We start from the raw sequence: 8,722 nt of genomic DNA, 5'->3' as shown, positions 1-8,722 counted from the left end.
GGGGCGTGGTATCAGGGGCTGGTAGGAGCCACGCATAGCCTGTAAGGCTAGGGTGCTTGGGGAGCACCCATTATACCGGGTGACCACAGGAGTCTGGGAGAACTGCGGGGACAGAGGTCCCGAGTAGCTGTGCCCAGGGAGTCATAGGCAGCCTCCCAACTATATATATACATTCCAACAAGACGTGGCGGGCGAGAATTAGAGGGTGCCTTGGGCCGGCCTGACACGGAGCGAGGGACCTTAAGGAGCACACGGCCCTCCGCGAGGACCCTGCCGTGACAGCAAGTCTTTTAGTTTTGGAAAAAATCCAAGCCTACACGTGCGTTTCAAAGTATGTTTAAATGCTGAGTTGCTACATCAGTTCTATTTCCTGGGTTGCGGAATCTCATGTTGTAGCCTTATTAAGTAGTTGAGGTTGGGGCAATAGATTCCTCTTACTTTCCTCTTTAACACCATTCTCATGCAATCAGACCAGGCACTAACAGAGTTGGTTAGTTTATTACAGAAAAATATACCCTTTCCAAGACAAGTACTTGCTTATTCTGAAGGTTCCTGCTTAAAAGGGCAGCTTTTAGTTCTTGCTGTGGTTCTGTGTTAGACCTGCTGATTATGACTACTTAAAAGACCTACTGATTCAAAGTGAGTTTTTAAATTGCAACTTTGGGGGTGGGGACTTCATTTGTCTTTTGCTTAAAAACTAACAACTTATATCTACGAATCCTGAAGTCAGTCAGAATTCACAGACACTAGGAATGGAAGGGACCTCATAAGATCATCAAGTCCAGCCCCCTGCCCAGGGGCAGGAAGTCAGCTAGGGTCAAAGGATCCCAGCAAGATAAGCATGCAAGCACTTCTTGGATGAATCCAGAGTAGATGCCTGCACCACTTCTGGAGGGAGTCCATTCCAGGTCTTGGGGGGCTTGGACAGTAAAGACACTTTTTCTTACGTCCAGCTTAAAATAGTCTTGGAGTTTTTGACCATTGGTTCTTGTTTTTCCTTGGGGCACTCTGGCAAACAGATGTTCTCCCAGGTCCTGATGTACACACTATGTACTTACAAGCAGCTACCAGCATATGTGGTAGCAGCAGCACATGCACAAAGATCTTATGGGGAGATGGAGGGGGTAATATGGGATGAATATAAAATATTAGGCCTGTGCGAGTAGGCAGCTATTTGATTCGGCTTTAGATCCGGCCACTTCGGATGCCAGTAATCTGATCCAGAGCTCCAGTTCGGTGTCCAGCTTCGATTTGGTCGAAGCGGCTCCGAAGCTTTGGAGCCGCTTCAGAGATCTGGCCATAGAGTATAATGGGGAATCAATTAAATATCTATAACTTGGTGGTTTTTTGTCTGATTGGGATGAAACTTGCAGGGGTGGTAGCCCCTGGTGTGGCCATGAATCCTGTCAAGTTTCAAGTAGATAGCTGCAGGGGTTTGAGGGGAACTGCACCTCAAGCTGCTGACAGGCAAAACTTGTAACATAGATGACCCTGTGTGTGTTAAGAAGCAGTGGGCTGAAAACTGCAGGGGCAGTGGCCCCTGCTGAGGCCACAAAGCCTGCTAGCTGTGAAGGAGATCGGTGCAGGGGGAGTCTGGCTTCTGGGGCCCTGCACCTCTGGCTGCTAACGGGCATAACTTGTGATATAGGTGGGTGCTTGTGCGACTATCTGTCTTGGGGCACAGGGAGGTGAAATCTACTGCAGGCCTGGGTGCTGGGCCCTGCCAGGCCACGAAGCCTGCCAGCTGTGTGCGTCTCGCTGTCTGGCTTCTGGGGCACTGCACCTCTGGCTGCTAACAAACAAAACTCGTGAGGGTAGGTGACTGTGTATGTTAAGGTGCGCCCTTCCTGGCACTGAGGCCCCTGCACAACACAGCAGTGTGCCCCAGTGATGTCTCCTGCCCTACAGCCTCACGCCTGGTCCACCACTTTACATGACAACAGGTAAAATAACTTAGCTGGCTCAACACCAGTAGCATCAGCAGCAAAGGTACTCAAATAGAACTGTCACAGAGCCTTTCTTTTTATAAAAGAACTGACAGCAAGAAGTAAAGATGTTGTATTGGGTTGGACAGATGATGTTACTCATGGTGTGTGATGGCTTATCTTGTGTGTGGGTTTTTGGGGGTTTTTTATGTCTGTCTATTATGGAAAAAAAAGGAGTACTTAAATATATATCTTTGGAAACTTTAGGGTTGAAAACCCTTTTGTACATTCAAACAAGCACCTAACCTCATCACCAGAACTGAAGCCAACTTCCTACAACTCAAAACACAAAACCTGCTAACTATCTCTAGTACCCCCACAATCTGCACACCAGAATCCACCAAAAAACCACTCTCTGCCTCCAGTCTCTCAGGCCTGATCCTGAGAGGGAACAAATTTACAATGCAAACCACTCTTCAGAGCTGAGCCTATGAACTGCACTTCATCAGCCTCCTAGGTAGTAGGTACAGAAACACATGGACAGTGGAATTCTGGCACACTGCAACTGGCCGGACATCTGACACCCCAGGCACCTCTGCGCATTTACCTGTGCTGCTACATCCCCCTTCCCCTCCTACCCCGCCACACCCCAGCCTGTCCCTCCCACACCTGACTCCTCCACTTCCATTTTCACTGACCGAGTTTCTTGCCTGTATTACGGGTCAGGCCAGGCCAGCCCAGTCTCTGGCTTCTTTACTAGTCCTTCCATTCAGGACCAACTGTAGGTACTTCCTCAGCCTGACAAGGGGGTTTTCAAGGCAAAAGATAGCATCCAGGCAGCTAAGCTGAGCTCACTGGGCGTCTCACAACTGCACTGCAACCAGCAAGTATCAGGCCTGTCAAAGACGTGACAGGTCCAGGTGTTCCCCAGCCAGGACTTTGTGCATGCCTGCATTAGCTGGAAGTTATGGCGCCTCCTACCTGCCTTTCATCAGGGGATCATTGGTCCTGGCATTTACAGGGCTGCCCTGCAGCCATCAGTCCCACCAGGCCTCCCTACCCTGGCAGGGTACAGTTTTAGTGGTCATGCCCAGCACCTGGGGCCTCCTCTTTCCCCATAGTACCACTCCTATATACCTCCAAGTTTGTCCTGGCAGGGGAATGAGCTCAGCAGGGACATGTTCTTCCCCTTCTGGCTGGTGATGCAGTTAGTGCCTCCTTTAGCTGAGAGCGGGGCACTACTCGGCTTTTAAAAAAAACTCAAAAAAGGAAATTGGTGCAGATGGATTGAGGAGGGTGACACTCAGTCTGTCTGCAGATGGAGCTTGGGGAACCCCAGCACCGGGAGGTTCACCTTTAGGAACACCAGCTGCTCCACCAACATAGGATCCAAGCAGGTGTAGTGGGATGTCACAACATCCCCAGCAATGCTGAACACCCTCTCGCTTGGAACACTAGTTGGTGGATGAAACAGGTATTGCTGGGCAGCCGTGGCCAGATCCTGCCACATCTGGCTGCGGTTTGCCCAGTAAGCCAAGGGGTTGCAGTCCAGTGGCTCCACATCCTCAGCGAGATAGTGCTGAGGCTTTGGTGGCTACCTACCTGCCTGAGGCTGGGGTCTGGTGCATTTGGGCCCCAGCACTGAAGCCATTCCCATGGCCCACATTGGCAGTGGCTGGCATGGAGGAGACTGGCTGGTGTTGGAAGTGCTGGCACAGGAAAGTGGATTTCCCTTTTCCACCTCCCCTCACCTCTGCACTTCGGCCTCCCTGGCTTTGATCAGCACCTACGTCCAATGATAAAGGGTTTTGGTGTTGCCAGTGCACATGCTCCCCTTCCCCCTCAGGTCACACATGCCCGCCATCATATGGACTGTACTGGACCGCAAGGGATCCAGCCATCTCCTGATGCCCTCCTTCAGCCGCCTCACCAGTGCTTCCATGTCTAGTGACAGCAGCCTGCTCCAGCCAGGAACACTGATCCCCTGGAATTTCTCCATTTGGTTCTCCAGTTCCGTCACTAGCGGGATCACCTGGCTGAGGAGGGTATCGCCAGCACTAATGGTCCCAGTGGCCTGGAGGAAGTGCTTGAGGACCAGCAAGATCTGGGAGATGGTACCCCACTCAGCTCTGTTCAGGGGGTTGCTGATCCCAATCTCCCCAAGCAAGGCCATCTCAAGGATGGCCTTCTGTTGCTCCACCAACCTTTTGAGCATCAGGTATGTGGAGTTCCACCGCGTCTCCACATCCTGTATGATTCTGTGCTGCGGGATGCTCAGCTCTGCCTGTTTCTCCTGCAGCATCTTGCCCCCCTTGATGCTGCGATGGAAGTAGCCTGCCACCTTCCTGCATTTTGAAATCAGCTGGCTTGTAGCAGTAGAGGTGGCGGCGGTGTCACCGGCAGCCCTGTCCCCCTCCAAGACATCCCTCACTCTGACGTGCAGCCTGTGTACCACACAGCGGATGTCAACAAAGTTGGCATCACAGATAGCCTTCGCCATACTGGCCCCGTTGTCAGTGACCATGAACCTATGGGTGAGCTCAGCCTGCCCAACGAGTCACCCCTGCACCATGCGGTTCATGACCCCCAGGATCTCCCTTGCCTTGTGGGACTCATCCAGCACCTGAGCTTGCAGCAGAGCCCACTGACGGCCTGACTGGTCACACCAGTGCACTGTGAGGGAGAGGTAGGCATGATCGCCACCCTGTCTGCTCCAGATGTCAGAGGTGAAGTGCAAGGCTACCTGTGGCCCTGCCTTGTGCAGCTCCTCCCTCAAGTACTCCCTGCACACCTCATACAGGGAGGGCACCACCATCCTGGTAAAAGTGGTGCGTGTGGCCACTGTGTAAGATGGGGCCAGAAGTGCTATGAGCTGCCTGAACCCTGGCCACTCAACTAGGGAGAAGGGCTGGCGATCCAGAGCAAGCATCTCCCCAATGCTCTGGGTGATCTTGCTCGCCTTGGAAATGCGCCCCCCTTTCTTTCCACCTTTTCCCCCACTGGTCTAGGGTGGCCTGCCTCTACTTTGGGGGAAGGGGGCTTTGGAGCGAGCAGGGGACTTCTCTTTCGGCACACTCGCACTGGTGCCAGGCTGAGCAGGAAGAAGGGCAAGGGCAAGGGCATGCTGGCGCTTCAGATGTATCAGCATTGCCAGGCTGGAAAAGTGTCTCGCCTCCTTGCTGCGGCTGATTTGTGCCTTCGGCAGTGCTGGCATATGGCAAACCTGCGATCATCTGCAAGCTCAAAATGCTCCCACACTACGCTACTCGCCAGCTTCTGGGCTGAGGGTGAGGATCCTGCCTTATCCCACTCCTCAGCAGGCTGAGGCTCAACAGCAGGAGGAGCTGCCTCAGCTGAGTCACTTGCCTCCACAACCTCAGCCTCCCAGGTGCTGCTTTCTGGAGGAGACTTGGGTCTAGGAGAAATTTGAGGGGTGTGGAGCACAAACTCTGATTCTGCCTCAGTCCCCAGAATTGCCTGAGCCAGTGTGCTCAGCATCCCTGGTTCCAGCTCCAGTTCCTTCTCTGGCAGTGGGAGGCTCACACTGAGAGATGACATTGGGGTGGAGGAGACAGTGATTCCACTGCTGGTGCCTACTTCTGGACTGAGGGGAGGTGGTGCAGGTGCAGGGTCCCTCCCCCCAAACACTGTCATTGGAAAGGCAGCCAGAGAGAAATCCTTCTCACTGGCTACCTACACGTCAGTCCTCCCCCACAATTTTTGCTTTCAGCTGTCCGAAGCTTTTCCGAAGTGGTTTTTATGCTGTTTCTAGGAAGCTCCAAACAGCTTTGGAAAGCCTAAAGCTATCGCTTCGATCCGGGCATGCTGCTTCGGCGTCCGAAGCAGCCCCGGATCCGAAGCGATGTCTGCAGCCTCTCACAGCCCTATAAAATTATCATTCCTCACCATCTTTGCCTCTTTACAAATAAAGAGAAACCGCAACAGAAGCAGTTCTTGCATTTTAGGACAAGGGAGATTCTATCATTGACTTGAGTTAGGCAACGATTTCAGCCTTGATGCAAGTATCACCTATGGTTTGTGGGAGGATAAAGGGTTATGGACAAGGAGTAAGTGACTGTAACCGCTCAGTATTAGTTTGAAGAAATGTGGAAATGTGACAGTTCAACTGTACAATAAACAAGTAAACGCTCCTTAAATCCTATTCTTAGTTTATACCCAATCTATCCACTTCACCAATTCTGCTGAGTTTTCTTATGCTGGAAAGGATGGAAAAGTGAGCCTAAACTTGGGGGCTAGGGACAGAAGTTGCACATAAACTGGTAATAGAACAGAAGCTTAGTGCACATAAACCAGTTTCAAGATGGCTGAAACTAGTTTAAGATAAACCTAGTTGAATGTAGTATCAGACTTAACTGATTTGTGTCAAACTGTTTTATGAAACTTCTCCCCCCATACCCCTTCCTGGTTCAAGTTAAATCGCAGTATTCCAGCATGGTTTCCAGCCCTGGGCTGGGCTGTGCTGTTTTGCTCCAGAGAGCAGGGCTGGCCCCACCCCTCTGCTCCCTAGCAGGAACAGTAAGGGCTGGCTAACAAGGGGGTGGGTGGGGGGCAAGCCTGGCTGGGAATGCAGCCCACCCTTCAGGGGGAGGACTGCCCTCCCACCCCCTTGGCAAACCCTGGGGTCTCAGGCCACAAAGCAGAGTTAAACACCCCTTCCCCTGATCAAACTTACTGCTGCAGAGTCCTGCTGCTGTCATTCTGAACTGCGTATCCCAGAAACCTCAGGGGAAGCAGGAAGAGGAAGTGAATACACAGCCAGAGAGCCATACTCCAGTGCCCCCCAGTTTCTGGCTTGAGCCCCTGCAAGCATTTGACTGCATTTCCTGAATCCAAGGTAAATGTCTGTTTGCTTTGATTTCAATTTAATCTGTGCAGTTCAGACTAATTTTCAAAGACTGATTCAATTCAGCCTTGAGCTTTTTGATTGCCTGTACTTAGCCTGGCAGAGCCTGCCAATGCCAAATAATGGCCATGTGACACCAGAGAGAGGGTCTCATTGGAGCATAACTTAATGGAAACTGAAGATACAGGGATTTGGGCTTGAATGATGGGATGGAGAATTAGGCTTTGACTACACACAGATTCTTTAGATAAGAACTAATGTTCAGTTACAGCAGAACACACACATGCAAGATATTTTACATCACATATTAATGCAAAACCTGAGTATCTTTTGCCTTATTAAATAAGATATAGAAATGAAAAGCCACATATACTTACTGTTCTGGGTTCAAATGTATAAAGGGCCCTGAATACTTTAACTTGTCCTAAAAACAAATGGACACAAATGTATATTAATGGAAAGGTGGAAATACTCTTTCTTTAAGACAAGATACATTGATATCAGATCTATCCCCAAAAAATCAAAATTATTTCCTCCTTATTCACGTTACATTGAATTTTATAAATCAATTTTCAATGTTTGCATACATTCTCTCTCAAATCATGCTAATGTTCTATTCAATAGCACATTTCAGCCTGTCAACTAACAATAAACTTGCTGCAGAAAAATGCAGGGTTTTGTAGCATGCCAAATCAACTGAACTTCCATGAAGGATTTATAGATTAGGTTCCATATCTGATCTAGTACTGACCATTTTATGGACAACAGTTGCTGTTGGACCAGGCCCTACAGTTAAAAAAAGGGATGGAGGTCCCTTAAGTTGAGCAATGTCTTTAGCATTAGTACTTTTTTTTTTTTTTCCTCCTAGCATGCACGATGAGGTATGTGTAGAGCTTCTGTTTGGAGATTTTGGATGCTGTGTATGACTCCATTATTTGGCAGTTTATTTTAAGTGTCATTTTCAAAACGGATGCTCTTACTACAGAGAAATAAAAATCTAATGGCATAAACTACAAAAATATAATTGCATAAACTGTAATGCAGCGTACACTAATTTCAAGAAAATAAAGCAAGGAGTAGAAAATGAGTGTAAGAGGAAAAAATAGATGTCTTATGTAATTTTATATTAGTCCTTAAAGAATTGTGAACTTGGTGAAAAGCATCTTATGTAGGTAGGTCTGTCTTATTTTAAGAGTCTGAAGTTTTGAATGTTAGAACTCAGACTGAAATTCCTCACATGGTTCAGACCAACTTGCACCCTAACCAATATCTGTGCAAGACCAAAATGCATAAGCTTAGAACTATATTCTAGGCCATGTATCCTTGCAGATGTTAAGGTCTGGCACTGCATTTAAACTTTGTGCTTACATAGGAGTTCTTGGAGGCTCTTAAACCACAAGTCAAATGAGAAGACCTAAGTTATTTCCTTATGTTCATTTACTCAGATCTCATGAAGTCCCTCTCTCTTTCCTGTAAGGAAGAGTACTATAATTTTTATGAAAACACACATTGCCCCCACTTTTTATAAAATGAACCCTCCCAAGAGGAAAAACAGTAGTGATAACTCTTGGAAATAAATTTGAAGGCCTTTAAAACTTTGTAGTACATACTGTGTGCATATACTGTCTGAAAAAACTGAAGCAGTTGTTCTTGACCTTTTAAGACTAGAGGCACCCCTTGGAAAACACTCTTAGTTTTCTTTCATTTTTTTGACTATGGAAAAATAGCAGAGTAATTATTCTATTGCAATGAACTCTAAGACCACAACAGGTTAAAGCAGGGGCGGGCAATTATTTTGGGCGGAGGGCCACTTTATTGAGTTTTGGCAAGCCATCGAGGGCCACATGACAGGCAGCCAGGGACAGATAAATATTCACTTCCTAAATTTTGAGGGGGGGCCCGTGGGCTGGACAGAATGGCCTGGCAGGCCACA

The 8,722-nt window shown here is 48.7% G+C and overlaps 1 protein-coding gene across 3 annotated transcripts in view; it reads right to left on the bottom strand.

The window, feature by feature from the left end:
* The window catches only part of OSTF1 (osteoclast stimulating factor 1), a 23,174-nt gene extending 15,961 nt beyond the window's left edge, over positions 1 to 7,213 (bottom strand). The window contains exon 1 of one of the 3 annotated variants that reach the window (XM_025210656.1): positions 7,167 to 7,213. The gene's annotated coding sequence lies outside the window, so the exon portion shown is untranslated. Of the gene's footprint in view, positions 1 to 6,618; positions 6,662 to 7,166 lie in introns of those variants that run through there. The other 2 variants (XM_025210658.1, XM_025210657.1) reach the window with 2 other exon arrangements.
* Between the last annotated feature and the right edge of the window lie 1,509 nt (positions 7,214 to 8,722).

This window comes from Alligator sinensis, unplaced genomic scaffold (genome assembly GCF_000455745.1).
Source record: "Alligator sinensis unplaced genomic scaffold, ASM45574v1 scaffold204_1, whole genome shotgun sequence".
In the NCBI taxonomy this organism is placed as follows: domain Eukaryota; kingdom Metazoa; phylum Chordata; order Crocodylia; family Alligatoridae; genus Alligator; species Alligator sinensis.
Note: the sequence above shows the minus strand (reverse complement) of the source record. Positions and strands in the feature narration are given on the sequence as shown.